The 21,057-nt window shown below is 38.6% G+C and overlaps 1 long non-coding RNA gene across 1 annotated transcript; it reads right to left on the reverse strand.

The window, feature by feature from the left end:
- Positions 1-2,110: 2,110 nt before the first annotated feature.
- On the reverse strand, positions 2,111-4,275 carry LOC132347422 (uncharacterized). The gene is made up of 3 exons (XR_009497180.1): positions 4,188-4,275; positions 2,931-3,054; positions 2,111-2,229 (listed from the first exon to the last, which is right to left on the reverse strand). It is a non-coding gene; the product is annotated as an uncharacterized LOC132347422 (long non-coding RNA).
- Positions 4,276-21,057: the final 16,782 nt, after the last annotated feature.

Consider the following 21,057-nt stretch of genomic DNA (forward strand, 5'->3'; position numbering starts at 1 on the left):
TATAATCAGAGGTTCCCACACCACTCCTTGGGTTCAACTAATTTGCTAGAATGGCTCACAGAACTCAGGAAATCAGTTTACTCACTAGATTACTGGTTTATTACAAAGGAGACAGTCCCTGCTGGTTTTAAATTCTGATTTCTCCATCCAGTGTAGTTACGACCTTGGGAAAATTACTCTGTGCCTCAATCTTCACATCTGTGAAGTTGGGGTATGATTATAAGTTACCTCATAGGATTGTTGTGAGAGTTAAGTTGTCTTAAAACATGTAAAATCACAGTCTCAATGCCCAGCAATGGACGGTACAGGCAAAAACAGAATGAGGAGAGAAACTGAGCACATACTGTGGGTCAGGCATAGAGTGAGGGATTTCAAAGATGTTATATCATCATCATCGTCATCATCATCTCAATAATCCTTGGAGAAATGTGACCCTCCAGTGTCATGTGTCTGGGACATCACAGGTACAGGTTCAGAGTTTGCACAAGGAATGGATACTGATGGAGAAAAGGACACTTAGGATCAGTAGATGGGAAAATAATTAAAGCTTTTCATTAGTCTGTTTCCTACACAGGGTAGATAAAAGATCTTAAAAGAGTAGTCAATGGAAAATTCCAACTTGGAGATGCAAACACACATTCTTATTGGACTAAATGAGTAGATAAGCCATTTGGTTTTAAATGATAAAAAAACAACAACAACATCGATGTGCTAAAACCTATATTTATCAGATGTGCCCTAAAAGAAAATCTGATTAAAAAAAAACCCCACTGATGTAATCCTAAATTAACTGAGTTAACAGTGTTAAAAAAAAAAAAGTGAATTATATTTTAAAATCTTTTTGTGAAGCTAATAGGGCAATTACATTTAATACTTTTATTTTTCAAAAATTAATTTGAAGCAAATGATCTCCACTTAAGTAGACATAATAATAGTATCAAGCTAATAGCATCATGTTGAGAATTCAATGAGTATTTATACAACTGTCTATGGTTTTTGTTCAGTGCTAAGTGTAGGCTGTTATTACTATTATTAATAAATTATTTTAATTTTGTTGTAAAGTTCAGAATCAAGTCACTCGTAACCCTTGAAGAGTTTTTAAATGGCTGGGTTATTTTCAGATGATCCTAGAAATTTAGCAAGGCTGTGGCATTAACATTCAGGCATTAACATCTGTAGAAATCTGTTTCCTTTATTCCCAGTCCCTAAATAGGGTATCCATTGCAATGCTGCTATCAAAATGCAAGAAGTCTCACCCTCTTGTCTGTTGGGCCACAGAGACCCCACCAAAATGTATTTCCTGATACTTTTTTCATCAAGGGAATCCTTGCCAAGAGGAAAAAAAATTTAAAAACCTATGTTGTATATGTTATGTATATATGTTATCTATACGTTATGTTATGTTTATATACATAAATAATATAGGTTAAAAAAATTTTTTCCTAAAAATTTAAATGTATAAAAATATATTAGAATGTATAAATATGGAGAGAGAGAAAAACTAAAATATACACAGAACCAAATACACTAGTAAGTAGGGCTTTATTTCATTTTTGAATGTGAATAGAGAGATATGATTGGATTTGTTTTTACTTAAAAAATAAATAAGGTGAATGAGTTTTTCAAAAGTTATATGTGGCATTTTGGGTGACTGTGATTACTTGACCTTCATTCCATTTTTAAATGGATTTATTGAGATAGAATGCACACACCATGCAATTCACCCAATTAAAGGACATAATTCAATGCTTCTTACATTTTTGAAGTTGAACAACCAAGACCACAATCTAATTTGAGAATATTTTCATGACCCCAAAAGAAAACCTCATACCTGTTAGCAGTCCCTCCTGAATCCTTCCTGACTCTATTTCCTTGCAAACATGAACCAACTTTCTACCTTGATGGATTGCCTAATCTGGACATTTTATGTAAACAGGATCATATAGTATGTGGTCTTTTGTGACGGGCTTCTTTCACTTACTATGATGTTTTAAGGTCCATCTATGCACATATCAGTAATACACACCTTTTTAGTGGCAAATAATATTCCATTGTAGGTCCATTTGTCATTCTGTTTATCCATTCATCACTTGATGGACATTTGGGTCATTTCCACTTCGGGGCGATTATGAACAGTGCTGCTGTGAACGTCAGGTCCAGTTTTCATGTGGCTGTATATTTTCATTTGTCTTATCATTCAGTTTTTTAGCTACTTTTCTCCTCTGATGACTGAAATAATTACAGTTACCCACCATGGTAAGGTTTTCTCACCTCTAAGTTTTAGACTTTTTAATACTTTTAATTGACTGCCCACAATAAATTCCTAGTGATTACAATAAACTGAATGAATTATTCTCAAAATCACATCAATAGAATGAATTCCATTTTTTTTACTCAGTGGCACTTTTTAATGTTGAAAGTAGGAGATATAGTTGACATAATTGAAATCTGTGCCTGTTTGTGTCTCTCAATAATGAAAATCCTCTCAAGTGTCTTCACCTGGTAATATTTAATTAAAAATATTGTGATGATTCATTCATTTGGTTTAGTGCCTTCTAATTATCCTCAAACGCTGTAACAAAAGGGTGAATTTCATATGAACACGCAGCCTCAAGCTCAATAAAGATAAATAATTGAGCTGCACAATAAGAGGCTCTTCTCCATTGACATGAGAGATGAGACCTTTCCAATGGGGCGATAGTGCCATCCCCATGAGCAAACCCAGGGTGCCCTTGACACAGGCCTCAATGTCCCATCCCCATCCAGGGGCCCCCAACTGCTGAGATGTTGCAGGAAAGGGGGACCCAGAGGGGTGTTTAGAATGAGGATGAATTTGCTTTCCCCAGGTCAGGAAGGTGTTGATGACCAAACCTGCCATCTTGAAATGTAAATTTGGGCAAGAAATAGAGGGGCCCCAAGGTCACTTTTACCTTCTCAGAGCTGTGATCCAGGAGGGAAAATCCAGGAAGCTCTGTGTGACAGATATCCACTCCCCAGCACCCAGGACATAAGGGGATTTGTGCTACTTTACGGAGGGAGATTCGGTCAAGCACTCTGGTGAGAAAATAAGATTTAAGAAAATCAACATAACGACACTAAGAGGTTGGAGAAAAACAGTACTCCCCCAAATTGCCTTTTTATCAGTCCTTAAGCAAAACATGAACCTTGTTTTCCTATCAATGACAGATGTTTGGCGAGCTACATTGGTGGTAAATGTCATGGTTTGTGCTGAGATCACAATGATTTCATACTGTGAGGTCCAGGTGTGAGGCTCATGTGTCCTGCAGGTTTCGGGGGAATTGAGTGAAAGCAGAGGTGATGACCTGTGTGCCCACGGAATGTGAACATTGACATTTGGGCAACACAGCAGCCTGCTTAGAGGGGAACCGTAAGGATGTTCACTTAAACCCAGTCCTATTCCCTGGTGATTCAAGCCAGCAAGCCACGATGGAGAATATGTTTTCAAAGTCTGTTGGTTTAGAAATGCTTTCAAGGTGTGTCCCTTCCTGAAGTCTTTACTTCCTGAGTTATTCTCTGTGGCTCTGAACAAAGACAACCTCTGACCCTCATTTGTTATCTTCTAGAATGCAAGTGGGCTGTGGGTTTTTTTTTTTAACTTTAGCCCAATTAATTTAGCTTGAGGCTTTTATATTTTAATTAAAGTGGCAGCTTTCATAAATATTCATCAAACACAAATGTTTCCAGGGTCAGCAGGCCATGTGCCAGGAAAGAAAGGCATAGATATTCTTCCCTTCCCTGGAGCAAGCTCACAGATGTGAATACATAAGTAGCTCTCCATACTGCAAAGTCTAGTGTTCGTGTGTTTGTTTAATAAGAATTTGTTGGGGGCCAATAGGTGTGACGTGTGTGGATGGGACCTGAAGATACAGATTGAGCAAGGCGACTATAGCTGCCTACATAACTTTCTGCATCTCTACCCACCTACTGTGGTCCAGCTACACCTTCACTTACGTCCATGGCTCTACCTTTCCCTCGGCACGTATGTATCTGAGATTTACATACGTACACAAACACACACATCTATACATTCATATACATATGTACATATGCATATATATGTAATATGTATGTGTGTATATAAAGTCATGGAGGTGGAACTGTGGACTGAAAAAAAAAAAAAAGCGCAACCTAAAGGTTGAGAATGATGTTTTATTCAGTGGACTTACTGAGGACTTACGCCCGGGAGACAGCCTCTCAGGTAGCTCTGAGGGACTGTTCTGAAGTGGTGATCCAGGATATGTAGGTGTTTTTGCAGCAAAGACCAGGTAGTTGGAAAGTCAAAAGCTTGCTGTTAATTAAAGAAAAACAAGACATCTCAAGTTAATAAGTTAATGAATTTAGTGCTTTTCCGTATATGGGAAGATGCAGGAGTCTGGGCTCATTGAAATCATTCCTTTGAGAAGCACCTTCGCTATCTAGGGCCAGAATCCTGCTTTTCTTCATCCTGAATCCCCTCAGGGTGCTCGGTCCTGGTAACAGGGTGATGTTTCAGGAATCTCAGTCATCAACCTTCTGGTTCCAACAGGTCTGGGGTCTACTTGCTGGTGACCAGCATGCAGTTAACTTCTTCCACCTGGAGGGGGTTTCAGCATCTGTAAAACAGCTCTCAGGATATTATCTACAGCCCTTGAGGAGGAACTAAAGGTCTTGGACTTTGTCTCATGGCTAAACTATTATTATTTTGTCTCGCTTGACTGTTTTCCTTTGTTTCTGCATTTTCTCACGTCTCTGATTAAATCTGCTCTTTGGAACTCACGGAGGCTAAAGCTTTTCTGTAAACAAGAGGTGGGGGACACGGGCTGGGATGTGTCCCCGGGAAGACTTCACAGGGTCCTGCTTGGTTTCAACACTTGGTGATCAGAAGAAATGGAGTAGAGGATTCTGTGAGTAGACAGAAAATAGCAAGAGAGTTTTCCTAAAAACATTTATCCATAGTAGCTACCTTGTTCCAGGCTGGAAAGGAGGCTACGCCTCCCAATATGACACCTGTTCCCTCTTCCTCCAAGATGAAGGAAACCCCAGGCTACTGCTCGTCCTGGGGGACTTTTAATTAATTGAGCATCTTGGCCTTTTATTTGTCAACCACACATTTATAATTAGCTTCATTTGGTTTCCTAGCTTCCCAATAGAACATGTGAGAGAGTTAACTAATTAAACTAATAAATCATTATTTATGGTTTGTTTACTTTCCTCAAGGCTTTGAGGAGCAGTTGCTCTTTTCCAATAATTAGTTAAATGGTGAATTATAGAAAAGGACCTGGTTTACAGGTGGAACATAGCATGTGTGTCACCTGGGGGTCACTTCCGAAGAGACAGTTCCAGAACTTCGGGGCTCACTGATTCTGCCACTGTAAGATCTGTCTCAGGACACGTGGGTCAGGGGATCCATGAAGTAGAACAAAGGTCACACATGAATCTCAGGCGTAAAATAACTGTCCCAAAAGTTAGACTGTGAGTCACTCTCTAAGCCCCTTGATGCTTTTGCCTCCAAGACGCATCAGATGCTTGAGTCTGAAAAAGTTAATTCACACCTCTTGGCCTCCGAATCTTCATCTAGGAAATGCAGATAATATACGGCATCCAGGGATTGTTGGATGGTTGAGAACCAGCACCTGTGTCTGGTCCGTTGTTGATACTCAATGTTACATCATTTCCAGGATTCTCGGGTGCAGAAAAGGTGATAGAAAGTAAATACATCACTGGTAGCAGCTTTTCAGGGATACAGTAATGCTACTATATAAAAGGTTAATATCATTAATTGTAGTAGTATATTTCTTTATTCCTGAAAAGGTGTAACTAAATTAATATGAAAATAGGGGCAGAGTCAAAGGAATACACTTTACTCTTGGTTCCCTCTGTTCACTGCTGGCCATTCACACTCTAATTGTCATAACCCTGGTGTGGGAAGATGCAAGTGAAAATGTCTAGAAAACTTTGATGATTGTAAAGACACTGAACCACTGGATTTGGCTGTTACTTTCTCACCTGCAATGGCTTTTGAGAGGACAGTTTTAGTGAGAATTTGGAGCCTTATTGCAGTGGTGAGAAGAAAGTAAACGTATTTTCAGAAAGAAAACAAAGAAGTCGACCTTGATTAATGCTGGGGTTTGGTCCTTGAAGGTTTGGCTCTCTTACAGCTCAACTGGAGATAAAGGCTGGAGATGTTAATTTCTACCATAAAATTCCATCTGAGTTTAGATGGGTGACAGGGTTTGCTTCACTTAAGATGCTCTTTTATTACTAGACTATAATCATAACAAACGGGGCACTTAGGCTGGCTTTATGGAAGCAGCAATCATAACAATAATAAAAATGCTATTATATCAGCTTCACTTAACCCTACTTTGGAGTGTGTTTTACAAAGAAGTGTTGGGAGATTACGGCTTAAGGCAATCAACAAGATTCCTACTAAATGGCCCAGCAGATATAAAGAAAGGAGGCCATGAAAGGAAGGATTTAGTTCCACGCAGAGTTTCTTTTTTATTTTGTTGACAGTCACAATTTTACCTCCTGCTAACAAATAATACGCTGCCCTATTTCTTCCAAAGCTTGAGGTGCTAATAGCACAGTAATAAGGGAGGATTATTTCAGATACTTAAAGAAATTAGGATCCTAAAAACACATTAATAATAATAATAATAAACAATAAAAATAAATATAAAAATTAGAAAATAAATAAAAAGTAAGTCAACTCTAGTTTAGAAAAAGAAAAAAGCACATCAGCATCAGGGATGCTATTTCAAGATCTCACTTGTGGATGGGTTTGGATCTCAGTTTACAAATGCAGGTTTGGGAGAATTTTCCAAAATAATCATTTTTGTTCTACATCTCACCTTTTTTTCCCTCCTGAGTCCCCATTCTTCAAGGATGGCAGGAAGTCCATCCCAGTCCATCCAGGGTTGCCTTCCCCTTTTCTGAGTCGGTGTCTAAGGATTAGAAATCTACATTGTGCTAAGACATCTGGTCCTCAAGTCATATGAACAAGCAGATGTTCTTTATGCCAGAGCTAGGATTTAAATTCTGGCCTGACTCCAAAATTTATTCCTTTCTATTACCCATCTCTGTACATACGGGGAGTCTGATTTGAGCGAAGTAGAATAAGCAACTTTCACCAAGTGGAAACTGGTTCTGTTGCCTTTTCCTGTCATCCAAGCATTGGAACACTGTTTCCTGGTCCCCCTGAGCATCTATGGAAGCTACACATTCATTTTTCTCTGCATGTGTCAAAGCATCATAAAATTTTGTAAGTGAATTATACTATCCAACTTTTTTTCTTAACCAGTCAGAGCATTCATATCTCTTATTTAGGTCCTACTCTCCTAATAATCTTGTGAAGTAGAATAAGCAGGTACATTCATTAACAAGTGAGCAAACTGAGGCCCTGGGATTTTCAGGGTTTGCATTTGTTAAATGCAAAGCAAGGATATAGCTAGAGATGACCAATATGATGATAGAGAATGATAGAGAAAGACCAATCTCTTTCTTCCTTTTGGCCGATGCAGGTAGAGTTGAGAAGTGTTCAATCCATCTTTTTCTCTTTACTTTCAGACAAGTTTGTTTCCAATCATCTTGGGAATCACACATATTTTAAATGTGAATTTTAATTACATTAAAAATTGCAGTAGGTCATGACATGGCATTAAATCATCAGTGCCTCTTCTTTTTAGAAATTGAAAATTTATGCCCCCAAATGCCACTCTGTCCTTGTAAAGGACCCATTTACAAGTGGGCCAGAGCTATGAGAATAACTGAATGGAAGAAATTTCAGAGAATTTTGCACCCATTCATCCCTGATGGGAAGCAAAATTAGATTATATTAAACAGGACAATTCTGGAATAATGTAGAACTGGGTTTGAGTCTTACTGTTGGTTGACCTTGGATGAAGTAATAAACTTTTGCTTCTTCAGTCCTCTCATAAAATAGAGACTGGTAGTGTGCACATATATAGTTATTATGAGGATTTAAGATAGTAGCCCTTGCAGGATGCACAAAATGGTACCCAGCATATATAGGCAGTCAATCAATATCAGCTATTCATCATCAACATCATCACCATCACCATCACCACCATCATCGCCACCATCATCATCACCATCATCATCATCACCACCATCATCACCAACATCATCATCACCATCATCATCACCATCATCACCATCATCATCATCATCATCATCATCATCACCATAATCATAATCATCATCAACATCATCACCACCACCACCATCATCACCACCATCATCATCATCATCATCACCATCACCATCATCACCATCATCATCATCACCATCACCACCATCATCATCATCATCACCGTCACCATCATCACCATCATCATCATCATCATCACCAGCATCATCACCATCATCACCATCATCATCATCACCATCACCATCATCATCACCATCATCATCATTACCATAATCATAATCATCATCAACATCATCACCACCACCACCACCATCATCACCACCATCATCATCATCATCACCATCACCATGATCACCATCATCACCATCACCACCATCATCATCATCATCATCATCACCGTCACCATCATCACCATCATCATCATCGTCATCACCATCACCATCATCATCACCATCATCACCATCACCATCACCATCATCACCATCACCATCACCATCATAACCATCAAAAAGATATTTCAAACAATAGATACTGCCAACATGAGTAAGTGACAGGTAAATTCTGCTTGATTCATTCCCTTCTTAGGCAGTTCTCTAATTCTCAAATTCTCACCACTGACAATTTAGTTGACAAACTTCTAACTACTTTACCGCTAAGATTACTGAAATTTGGCACATATGACCTTTCGTTCATGGCATTTAGAGTCAAACACAACTGGATTTGGTCTTGGCCCTCCACTGATAATCTTTGTACACTTAAACAAATGTCTTATCTTCTCTGAATGTTAGTTTCCTCATTTTAAAAATGAAAGAAAAAAATGTTCACGGGGTAAGTTGAGGAGTAAAGGAGACAAGTTATAGGGAGAGCGTCTGGTTCATAGGAGGTGTTCCCCAAATTCCAGTTTCTCTTCCCTTTTCCTTTCTTTTCTGAATTTGGTTGAAAGAAAATTCTTTGTGGTCACAGTTAAATAAGCTTCTGATGAATAATGGAAACTTGATCCAACTTATTATCTCAGTAATTCCCAGGTCCACTGAACCCAACTGGGTGTAAGAGGCAAAGAGTTTGGAGAGGTCAGTCCTTGGAGCACAGAGCAGCAGACAGTCACCATGGGCAGTGAAGAAGGCAGGCATCAGCATCAGGCTTCAAGTCTCCACCCACAAGAGAGCTACCCCCAGAAATAGTGGGGGAAGCCATCTCCCAATACACACCCAGATCCTCATTATACAAGCTGGATATTTACTGATACCTTATTATATGGTAAAGCAGTAAAGATGATAAGCATCTTTACATGTCTTATATCATTGAGCTGTAATATTATCCTTATGATGGGCTTATTCCCGTTTTATTTATGGGGAATCTAAGTTTCAAAAAGGCCCAAGAACAAACATCTGCTAAATAACCACGTGAGTTAAATCCTGGAGTAGCCCTAATAAGACAACAAACCTATAAATTAGTTTAGTGTTTTCTTAAGTGTGGATAGATTTGAGTGATAGAAAATAGTAAATGCCATGGTCTCATATGTTAAGAAAGATTTTTCCATTTAATTATATGTTGGCCAGACTCTGAAGGAGAGGATAGAATGCAAACAAAGTGGAAACTTCAGTCTCAAGTGCGTGGTTTAGGAGGCATGCATGGTGTGAGGTGAAAACAAGTGCCACTTGCCTTGGTCAGGCTCAAATTCGGAGAGCCCATTGTCCGAAATCAAGACCTGTAATCACCCATGGATTGATAAAGGCAGTTAAGAGCATATATAGACCTGGATGAAAATAAGTTTCTCTTATACAGTGGAATACTACTCAGCCATCAAAAAGAATGAAATAATGCCACTTGCAGCAACATGGATGGACTTAGAGATTGTCATACTGAGTGAAGTAAATCAGACAAAGAGAAATGCCATGTGATATTGCTTATATGTGGAATCTAAAAAAGTGTTACAAATGAACCTATTTACAAAACAGAAATAGAGTCACAGATGTAGAAAACAAACTTATGGTTACCAAGGGGGAAAGCAGGGGGAGGGATAAATTGGGAGATTGGGATTGACACATACACACTACTATATATAAAATAGATAAGGACCTACTATATAGCACAGGGAACTCTACTCAGTACTCTGTAATGACCTATATGGGAAAAAAATCTAAAAAAGAGTGGATATAGGTATATGTATAACTGATGCACTTTGCTGTACAGCAGAAACTAACACAACATTGTAAATCAACTATACACCAATAAAAATTAATTTAAAAAATAAAATAAAATAACTTTCTCAGTTGCTGTATTACAGCAAAGTTTGAATGTGAAGGCCAGAAGATATTTTGCCAGATTTATTATTCACTGGCTCTAAAATATATACAAAGAGCAAGTTATGTGGAGAAAAGGGAACCCTCTTGCACTGTTGCTGGGAATGTAAATTGATAGAGCCACTATGGAGAACAGTATGGAAGTTCCTTTAAAAACGAAAAATAGAACTACCATATGACACAGCAATCCCACTACTGGGCATATACCCTGAGAAAACCATAATTCAAAAAGAGACATGCACCACAATGTTCATTGCAGCTCTATTCACAATAGCCAGGTCATGGAAGCAACCGAAGTGTCCATCGACAGATGAATGGATAAAGAAGATGTAGCACATATATACACTGGAATATTACTCAGCCATAAAAAGAAACAAAACTGAGTTATTTGTAGTGAGGTGGATGGACCTAGAGTCTGTCATACAGAGTGAAGTAAGTCAGAAAGAGAAAAACGAATACCGTATGCTAACACATATATATGGAATCTAAAGAAAAAAAAAAAAAGGTCCTGATGAAACTAGGGGCAGGTCCTGATGAACCTAGGGGCACAGCAGTAAAGACACAGACATAGAGAGTAGACTTGAGGACACAGGGAGGGGGAAGGGTAAGCTGGGACGAAGTGAGAGAGTAGCATTGACATATATACACACCAAATGTAAAATAGATAGCTAGTGGGAAGCAGCCGCATAGCACAGGGAGATCAGCTCGGTGCTTTGTGACCACCTAGAGGGGTGGGATAGGGAGGGTGGGAGGGAGACGCAAGAGGGAGGGGATATGGGGATATATGTATATGTATAGCTGATTCACTTTGTTATACAGCAGAAACTAACACACCATTGTACAGCAATTATACTCCAATAAAGATGTTAAAAAAAGAAGAGCTAAGTTATATGACTAGTAGATTGAGAAATTCACTATAGACAGCAAATTAACTATATCCAGCTGCCTTTCAGGAATTATAACCTTAGCTCTAGTAAATAGCATGAGATCTCAGAAAGGTAATTGACTTTCCCAATTGCACTGAAACACGAAGTACATTTCACAACTGTGTGATTTAAAATATCCCCCATTATTTCTATTAGGGTCTTAGGAGTATGGCTGCCTTTCCTTATCTGGTCTTTGTAGGTCCAGCTGGAATAATTGTAAAGAATGATTATCTGAATGTCAAAACTGCCTTATCTGTCAATGTCCTAGTACATTGCCAAGTAATTAACAGGAAGGAAAATAATGACCTGCAGAGATCTTTCCTTCTAGGAAAGAAAACATGATGAGCAAGATCCAGAAAAAGCCACGAAAGTAGATCTATATGTGTTGATAGGGAACAACCTTCATGATTTATAACTGAGCTAGAAAAATTGAGGCTCAGAGCTATGGGAAGGGTGTGCTTCCATACATATTTTTAAAAGAGTGACGTATACTTGATTATGTACTGAATGACTCTGGAGAGTGTACACACACACACACACACACACACACACACACACAGACACCACACACAATTTAACAATGACTATCTGTGGAGACAAAAACAGAGAGGCTATAAGATGAAGGGAAATTTTTAATGCAATTTCCCCCCTTTATGCTCCTTTGAACTGTTTATTTTTATCATGGACATTATCATGTTTTTTTATAGCATATAAACATTGATTTATTTCATTGTTCCCTTAAATAATAACAAGAGCAGCATTTATATTACAAAACATTTCTTTCTTAAGTGTCAGGCATTATACTTATAAAGGCTTACGTCATGCTTTCATTTAACCTATGACATTCCCACAAGGAAGGTACCTATCAGTCGGTCCCATTTTACAGACTGGGAAGTAGAAGCTGGGAGAGGTTAAATAAATACCCAAAGGTACGCCACTACTTACCCTGGTTTCAAACCCTGTGCCTGCTTAACCACTGTGCTCTAAATGTTTTCCATTTCAAACAGGTTACAGACAGCAGTCTCACGCACACATTTTTATGACACTTTAGCTCAAATCTCTAGTGTTTTCCAGGTTGTACCAAGGAAAATTGAGCTATCAGTTTAGGATAAATTCTAGGAGGAAAGTTTTTATTGGAGCTTAAGTGCCTTAGACTCATTTTGTATTTTAACATCTTCCATCTCAATAATCAAAAAATGGAATTCTTATTCATTTTTCCAAGTTGCTGAAATTACTTTTTAAAATAGTGATGTTTTTCACAGCAGCTAATTTCTGCAGCTATAATATTCCCACTCCATCGCCAATCTTGACTAAATTGCCTGATGACAATTTGCAACATTCAATCATTACTTGCAAATTGCACTAGTAAAGTTCAGCTTGAAGCGGTGACATTTTCCTCAAATAAGTGGTTCAGAGAAGCCAAATTGCAAGTATTGATCTAAAATTAAGTAAGTAAATATGTGATAAAATCCACTGTGTATCCTGTTTGGGGAAACAAAGGAACTCGGTCCCTAGAGCTCCGTATAAGCTTCCCAGAGAGCAGTCATGTTTAACTTGTTAATTCTTATTATAATGATTAGTGGTAATAGTAACTGCAATTTTTGCAAGAAAGTATCTGGGTGGAACACTTAATGCTGACATACAAAACCTATGTTTTCTCAGTTCTTCTAGGAGCCTTAACTCTGAGAGAGAAAAATGCTAGGTCTCATAAGTAAAAAGCAAATTAATTTAGAGTAGTAGTCTCAGAGAAATAGAAAATATTCTACTCATCTGTTTATGTCTTTAAGGACAAGAAATATGAAACTGTTCAATAATGATAAATAATGCAATCCTTTATTTCGGTCGATATTATGGTCAATTAAGGATGAAAGTGAGGAGATGAAAACAGCTCAGAGAAAAGTGGACAGCCTGACAACGGTAGGTGGGAATCATGAACCCCCCAGTCTGTCTCATCTGGGCTCTACCCCAGGAGACTGGAGTTACTCCAGCCGCAGAAGCAGAGAAATGAACTGAGTGGTCTCACCCTGCTCTCCCTGTGAATTGAGTCAGAGAGGGGACATTCATCAGCAAATAAACAGAAACCATGAAGAGACACTCAGGGAGACACATGCAAGAAACACAGAGGGAACCTGGGAAGCAGGGTACGTTCCACGTTTGTGGAAAATAACACCCATTTTGGATCTGTCAGGGAACTTAGTCACACATTATTTTTTCAAATCACTTGGATTACTGTCCTTTTATTCTTCTTTATTAACTGAAATATTTATTTTTATGATGCTTTATTGAAGTATAGTTGATTTACAATAGTATATTAGTTTCAGATGTAGAACATAGTGATTCTGTATTTTCACAGATTATATTCCATTACAGGATAATGGGTATCATTCCCTGTGCTGTACAGTATACCTTGTGGCATATCTATTTTATAATATATATAGTAGTTTGTATCTGTTAATCCCCTACCCTAATTTGTCCCTCAAGGTTATGAGATATTATGAAATGTTTATTCATCATTTTCATAAATATTTACCTGATGCATCAATTAGCTTTTGATAACCAACCAAATCCTTAGTTGCTTAAAAACACAATCATCAGCTTGCTCACAATTCTATAGGCTGGCAATTTGGGCCAAGTTCATCTGGGACAACTGGTCTGCACTTGATGTGATTGGGCTGGTATCACTCATGCATTCATAGTCAGCTGACAATTGGCCACACTTATGTTTCCCATCATACAAAGCAATGGGAAAACATTATCCATAAGGAGAAAATTGATCAATAGAAATAGATACAGGGATGACACAAGTGACAGAAATAGAGCAACGATATTAAAATAACTATTATAAATACACTCCAAATATCCAAGAAGGTACTGGAAAATGTGCGTTTAAGTAGAGATGTGGAAAGAAGACCCAAATCAACCTCCACAAACGAAATATATGTATCTCAAAAATAAATCACTTGAAGATGGCACTAATTGTTTTATCTTGGTGGTAGGATTATGTACAATAATTATTTTTCTCTGTAATTTTTAATGTCTTCCAAATTTTCTCTAGTGAGCGTGTACTACATTTGTACAAAAGAAAAGGAATTTATATGAAAGGAAAGACATCGTCATTGTTATTCTTAATAAGTGTCCTGATATTGGGCAGATAGTACACGTTTTATACCAAGCCACACAAGAGCTGAGCCGTTGATGTCTGCAGAATTCTCTAGAGTTGAAGTGGCAAACTGGGCTCAGCCTTCGTGCACACTTTCCCCGAAGTTAGTGTTTATTTTAGGGAATGTGATGAGAGGGATTCAGAGAGCAAAGCTTTGGGTCAGAGTATCACAATTGACTATTAATGTCTGTTATGGATGTAAGAGGGGTAAACGTGGTGTGCTTACCATCTATGTTACTGCCCCAGATTTACAACACCGTGGAAAGACAATAGTGATTAAGCATCTTTATTGATGCTGTAAAAGTAAACCTAAATCATTTTTGTTTCACAGGAAACCTCCATGTGACAGAATACATACAAAGCCAATAATGAGACTCTCCTTCTATCAAAAAATTCTCACCACCCTGAGTCTAACATGTAATATTTATACCACCAATATCACCAGGCGTCAGAGCTGTTATCACCCAGAGACTGAAGGGTGCATTAGAATAAATGAATAACGTTTCTCTTATTATATTATCTCTGTATAAATAACACTGAAGGCAATATTAAGAATACAACTGCTTATGTATTCATATAGGCAAATCATGTTTCCAAAAAATAAATTGGGAAATTAAACTCATCCGCTCCACCCTAAGCTAAAAATTGCATGATTAATCCTTACTTTGTTTTCCTTTAAGCAACGTGCAGACTATCAAAAATTGAATCTGATAGGGTACTAAGTGAATTGCTTAAGGAAAGCAGTACTTTTAATTTCACATGTTTTGTCACTTTTGCATGGCAGATAAGCAATTTAGTTACCTAATTACACGTGGTTTTATATAGACTATTTTCTCCCATTTAAATGATGCTTTATCATCCTTCCAAATTGCCTCTTTTTATAGCATTGTTGATTTATAATTCACATAAAATAAACTATATATATTTAAAGTATACAATTTGAAAATTTTTGACATATGTTTATACCCATAAAACATTATCACAATCAAGAAAATGAACATGTCCATTATTCCCCAAAGTTTCTTTATGTCCCTTTGTAATTCTTACCTCCTGCTCCTGGCAACCACTGACTGGCTTTCTGTCACTACAGATTCATTCACATTTGCATAATTTTACACAAATGGAACCCGACAGTATGTCTGCTCTTTCACTCAGCATATTTGTTTGGATATCCATTCATGTTGTTGGCTGTAGCAATTCTTTATTCCTTTTTACTGCTGTGTAGTAGTCCATTGTATGGATATACTGCAATTTATCTGTTTACCTGTTGATGGACATTTGAGATGTTCCCAGTTTTTGGCCGTTGCAAATAATCTTCTATAAACATTCACACAAAATGTGTTGTATAGACATGTGCATTCATTTCTCTTGGGTAAATACTTTGAGGTATAACAGTTAAGTCACAGGGAGGGGTATATTTAACTTTTAAGAAACTGCCAAACGGTTTCCAAAGTATCCTGAAGAAAGTACGTTTTTACATCACCACGAGGAATGTATGAAAATTCCAGTTGCTCTGCAGCCTCACCACTAATTTGCAGTCAATCTTTTCAATTTCGACTATTCTCCTAGGAGTATAGTGTATCTCATTGTGGTTTTAATTTGCATTTCCCTTGTGGATAATGATGTTTAGCATCATTACAAAATTTTATTTGATATCCTTTTAATTTTTTTATTAGGATATCTGACTGTATTACTAGGGGGGAGTTTTTGTATATTCTGGATCCAAGTCCTTTATCATTTCTCCTCTCTCAGTGATCACTGCCCTGAATTGTCTGATGCCCTATGTCCAAAACTCTTGTTTCATATATATATATTTTTCCATTTATTTAAGTTGTCTGAACCAGGAAGGTCAATTCAGACCCTGTTATTTCATCTTGGCCAGAAACAGAAATTCTTTTTAATCTAGTAATAAAACTAAACTTAATCTCTTAATAAAAATGTAAATCTATCTTTTAAAATAAATTTCCTCTTATGAAGTACACAAAATCAAAGCAAATTCTAGAAATCACAGGGTCACAGGACCCCACGTTCACTACTTAAAGTACATCCACAGTTTGTGTAGCAAACTGCTATCATATTTAGTCATGGTTAACTTTCCTGGCAATCAACCCAACCCTGAATATCATCAGTACATGAAAGTCAACTCATTTATATCAGGGAAGGCATCTGGAGTTCAGCTTGAGGTTTAAGTTTCCCCCAGTTAGTTTCACACAAGTTGCATTCTCTCTCTTTCAGGAAAGTGATCTTCTTGTACAGGACTATAAACCTGCACAATCTCATTTATATGGGCATATGTTGTATGCAACTTTTACCATATAGATTTTTCAAGCATTCCCCATTCTATCATCCCATCTTATAACTGCATATAGACAGAGATATTGACAAGGCTTTTATAACATGCAGCACCACATAACCAATTTGTAGCTACTCTATATTTGTTATAAAATATGCCAAGCATGTTGTTCCCATTGATCCATTTTTCCTCTTAAAGTTTTGTTCAATGCTTGTGGGATTTTTGAAACTCTAAAATGGAATATCAATTACAGAGAGAAATGAGGAAATTTCAAGATATTGATCTATCTCTATTTGCGGCATTTTAATTTTTAAAATATTTTTAGTAATGTTGATTTGAACTGGCTGTCATATTTAGTGGTAGATGCTAATTCAAGGAGAGGTCTTTATTTTTCAAGTTTAGTAGAAAGAAAGTCAGAAAATATTACCAGAGAGAAGTCACAGCCTTCATTTATTTTTTTCCAGATGAGTAGTTCTGGGTTTTGTGTATGTGTGTTTTTCTTCTTTATCAGAATAAACAGAATATGTTTCTCTTCTTTATCAGAATAAAACTGACTTGTCTTAAACTTCCATACAAAATACTGTTAATTGCTAACAATATTCACAATAACTTTTCTCCCAAGAATTTGATCAATTAAAGTTTGGGGAAGATCACTGCTATCTAAAAATGTATTTACCTTTTTTGCTCAAAGAGCAGTATAAGTTCATTTTGAATACTTTTCTTCCCCAAATTCTATCTTATTTCTATGACATGGATTTGCAAAGAGAAAGAAACAGTAGAAAAGAAGAGAACAGAGAAGAGAATTAGTGACGGAAATTAACCTGTATGAGTTATCTAAAAGTAATATTTGACAGGTGTTACTTTATACTGGGTCTTTATTTATATTAGCTCTTTTAATCCTAATTAATATCCCTACATAGTACTACTAAGATTATCAGAATTTTGTAAATCATCATAAAATCAGCTATCACTTATTAAATATCTACTATGTTCCATGGGCAATTTAACAGACATTATCTTATGCTTCAAAGTAACAGATGTGGTTGATTCTATCATTAGACTTATTTTCACGGGTTCAGCATTTTCCTGCTGATGAGATGCAGGGCTGGGACTGACCCCAAAGTCCTGGCTGGTACCCAACCACATGGCATGCCTCTGCTAGGAGACCGTCATGCTTTTCAGAGATTCTAACACTCACAGAAATTAGCTTCAAGAATGTTATCTTGGAATAAAGACTGAGCCCAGGAATTGACCCTGCCAAGCCCAGTATAACTGAGATCATTATTATAAAGGAAACAACCAAAAAGAGGGACTTTCTGACAATTATCAGGATGTGTTACCTCTTTGAAGTCACTAGGATTGTGGTATGGGGACAAGAGTAGCCAAATTCACCAATGGAATAATGGAACTGCCCGGACATGTATGAGAACTTGATATTTGATAGTGTCAGCCATGGGACTTAATTGGAAAATAGTAGCAACTTAATAAAGGTTGGCTATCTCTCCACGAATTTAGAATCCTACCTTCCTCCATACACCAACTACAATGAGAACGGCTCCTTGAAGAGGTGCATGCTTTAAATCTCGATTATGAAGGAAGGAGTCAAAGACCATGACGGTGAGTCAGAGAACTTCAAGAACTGTGGAAGAATGAACCAGGGTCTACAAGTGTCTGCAACAAGGAAGGGGAAAGGGTGGTATACCTCGAGTTTCAAAGCTGGAATATTTTAGGAGGGATGGAAACATTGTTCTGGAAGAATCATTGAGGAGAACCAGGACGTCACCTTGCCTGCAAGGTGATGAGTGAACCGATGCAGGAGGTAAGTCAGCCATGACCTAAAGGCTTCAGAGAAAACCGTGTCTTCGGGGGAGAAGGATTCCCCTGAGGAAAGTCGATGTCAAACAAGAGAAGGGATTATCTCAGAAAGGAAGATACTGAGGGGTTTCCCAGGTCAACACAGATTACAAAGCGCACTCAACAAAGTGTGGAAAATCAATGATCTGAAAAGAATCTGAGGGAGTTAGCCTTTTTACCTATAAAACAGGTAACAAGGGTGAACTCTTATCAGAAAATCCAAACCCTTTAGTGTATTTAAAGTTATTCCTTGGAACCAAAGGTGACTTCTCTCAGAGATGCAAGGATGTAACAACCTCAGTCAAATCTATCAATGTAAAATAGAGGAAAAGGAGAAAAAGCACAAAATCATGTCAATAGATTTCCAAAATGTGTTTGTTTAAATTCTATACATTCCCTCCGAACAAAGAAAACCAAAAATAAAACACAAACATGTCATATATCCTCAATTAGCTAGAAATTATATCAATTTCTTCACTCAGAGTAGCCATCAGAAACCTAGAAAAAACCTTAGACAATCTCCTCTGTCACTAATAATATTCAACATTTTGCGAGTGGTCCTAACCAGTCCAGTAAGAAAACAAAGCAAAACAAGAGAGACTGAAGAACACAGAAGGATAAATACTGGCAAACACAAGAAAAGCTGTCACTCTTTGCAGATGTGAAATTAATGACATGGAAAATCTAGTAAAATCCACTAAACCCCATGGGACCCTCTCCCTGTCTCCCTCATCCTTGCTCTCCCCCTCTTCCCGCCTCCACTATCCCTGTCCTTTCCTGTTTCTCACCTCCCACCCCTAAGCCTTACCTGGCACCCCAGTCTGGCTTGGATCTGGCTGGGGACAGTCTCTGGCTTGCAGTCTGAGATCCAGTGGTCCCACCAGCCTCCTTGCTGCCCCGTCTTTCATCTTTCTTAGATGCCATGTCCTGATACATCCACCTGCCCAGACAGGCTCCTCAGATATTCAACTGCCCCCTGAAGACCCCACCGTGGTCCCTCCTGTTGCCCCAGTGTCCTGAAGCCTCTGAGAGCCACTGCCTGACTGGTCACCCCACTCCCAGCCATGCCCATTACACAGGTGCCTCCCTGGCCATTGTCCACCCTGACACCCTGGCCTCCCCACATCCCTAACCACTCAGCTTCCTCTACATCAGCACCCACCTGCTCCACCCCCTAACTGCTTCAGAGGGCCTGAGGGAACTTCCCGGGGGAACAGCAAGCTTCTGCACCCAGATAAGAGCATGCTTACATGGACACCTGCATTTGTTAAAACCTACGGAATGTTACCCGTGAGATTTGTGTGGGTCATTGTTTTACAAGTTACCTCTAATGATAATCTACTAATAATGTTACACTGTCTTTACTGATACAAGTGCAGGAGTTTGGGGGGAGGGAGTGAACTAATGTCTGAAACTGACTTTGAAAAGTAGACTCTAGGTGGTGAGTGTTCAAGCGTCATCAGCAAGTTTCTTTCCTCTTTGAGAGAGTCGGTGATAAAATCGTAATAAGATGCTCAGGAAAAGGATGTCCAGCCACTCCCTGCCCCCAGTACTGCTTTCACCAGTTTGTTCCATTTTCCCACTGGCTTCTAGACTCCTCCCTCCCACCCTCACCACCCCCTCTAACTGTTGCAGGAAGGGGGACCCCTTCCAGGGCCCGAGAGTGGGCTCTTCCTAACACTCGGAAATGAATTGTCCGAGGAGACACACGTGCTGACAAAGCAAGAGACTTGATTGGGAAGGGGCACCAGGGCAGAGGGAAGCAGGGTAAGGGAACCCAGGAGCACTGCTCTGCCATGTGGCTCGCAGTCTCGGGTTTTATGGTGATGGGGTTAGTTTCCGGGTTGTCTCTGGCCGATCATTCTGACTCAGGGTCCTTCCTGGTGGCCCGCACATCGCTCAGCCAAGGTGGATTCCAGCGAAGAGGATTCTGGGAGGTTGGTAGGACATACGGACTGGTGTCTGTATCCTCTCTCCTCTTAACCTTTCCCAAATTCTTCCGGTTGGTGATAGCTTGTTAGTTCCGCGTTCCTTACCAGGACCTCCTGTTGTAAGATAACTCATGCAAGTGGTTACTATCAGGCCTGGCCAGGGTGGGCAGTTTCGGTCAGTGGTTCCCCTAAAATAACTAGCAGGAGATCCCTAGGTTCATTTTCACATCTCCCAGGCTCCTGTCTGAAATGTCGCCTTCCCATTTCCCCAAACGCCCTGACTTAGAGTCCCCTCTTCTTTTCTTTGTTCTCAGCCCCTTCCCTGAACGTAAGTCCTGCCTTTCAGCTTCCTCCTTTGTTTAATTTCCATCACTGACCCACACTTCCCCATCCGTTGGAGCAAGACCAGGTTATGAT

Source organism: Balaenoptera ricei, chromosome 14, assembly GCF_028023285.1.
Source record: "Balaenoptera ricei isolate mBalRic1 chromosome 14, mBalRic1.hap2, whole genome shotgun sequence".
NCBI classification, from domain to species: domain Eukaryota; kingdom Metazoa; phylum Chordata; class Mammalia; order Artiodactyla; family Balaenopteridae; genus Balaenoptera; species Balaenoptera ricei.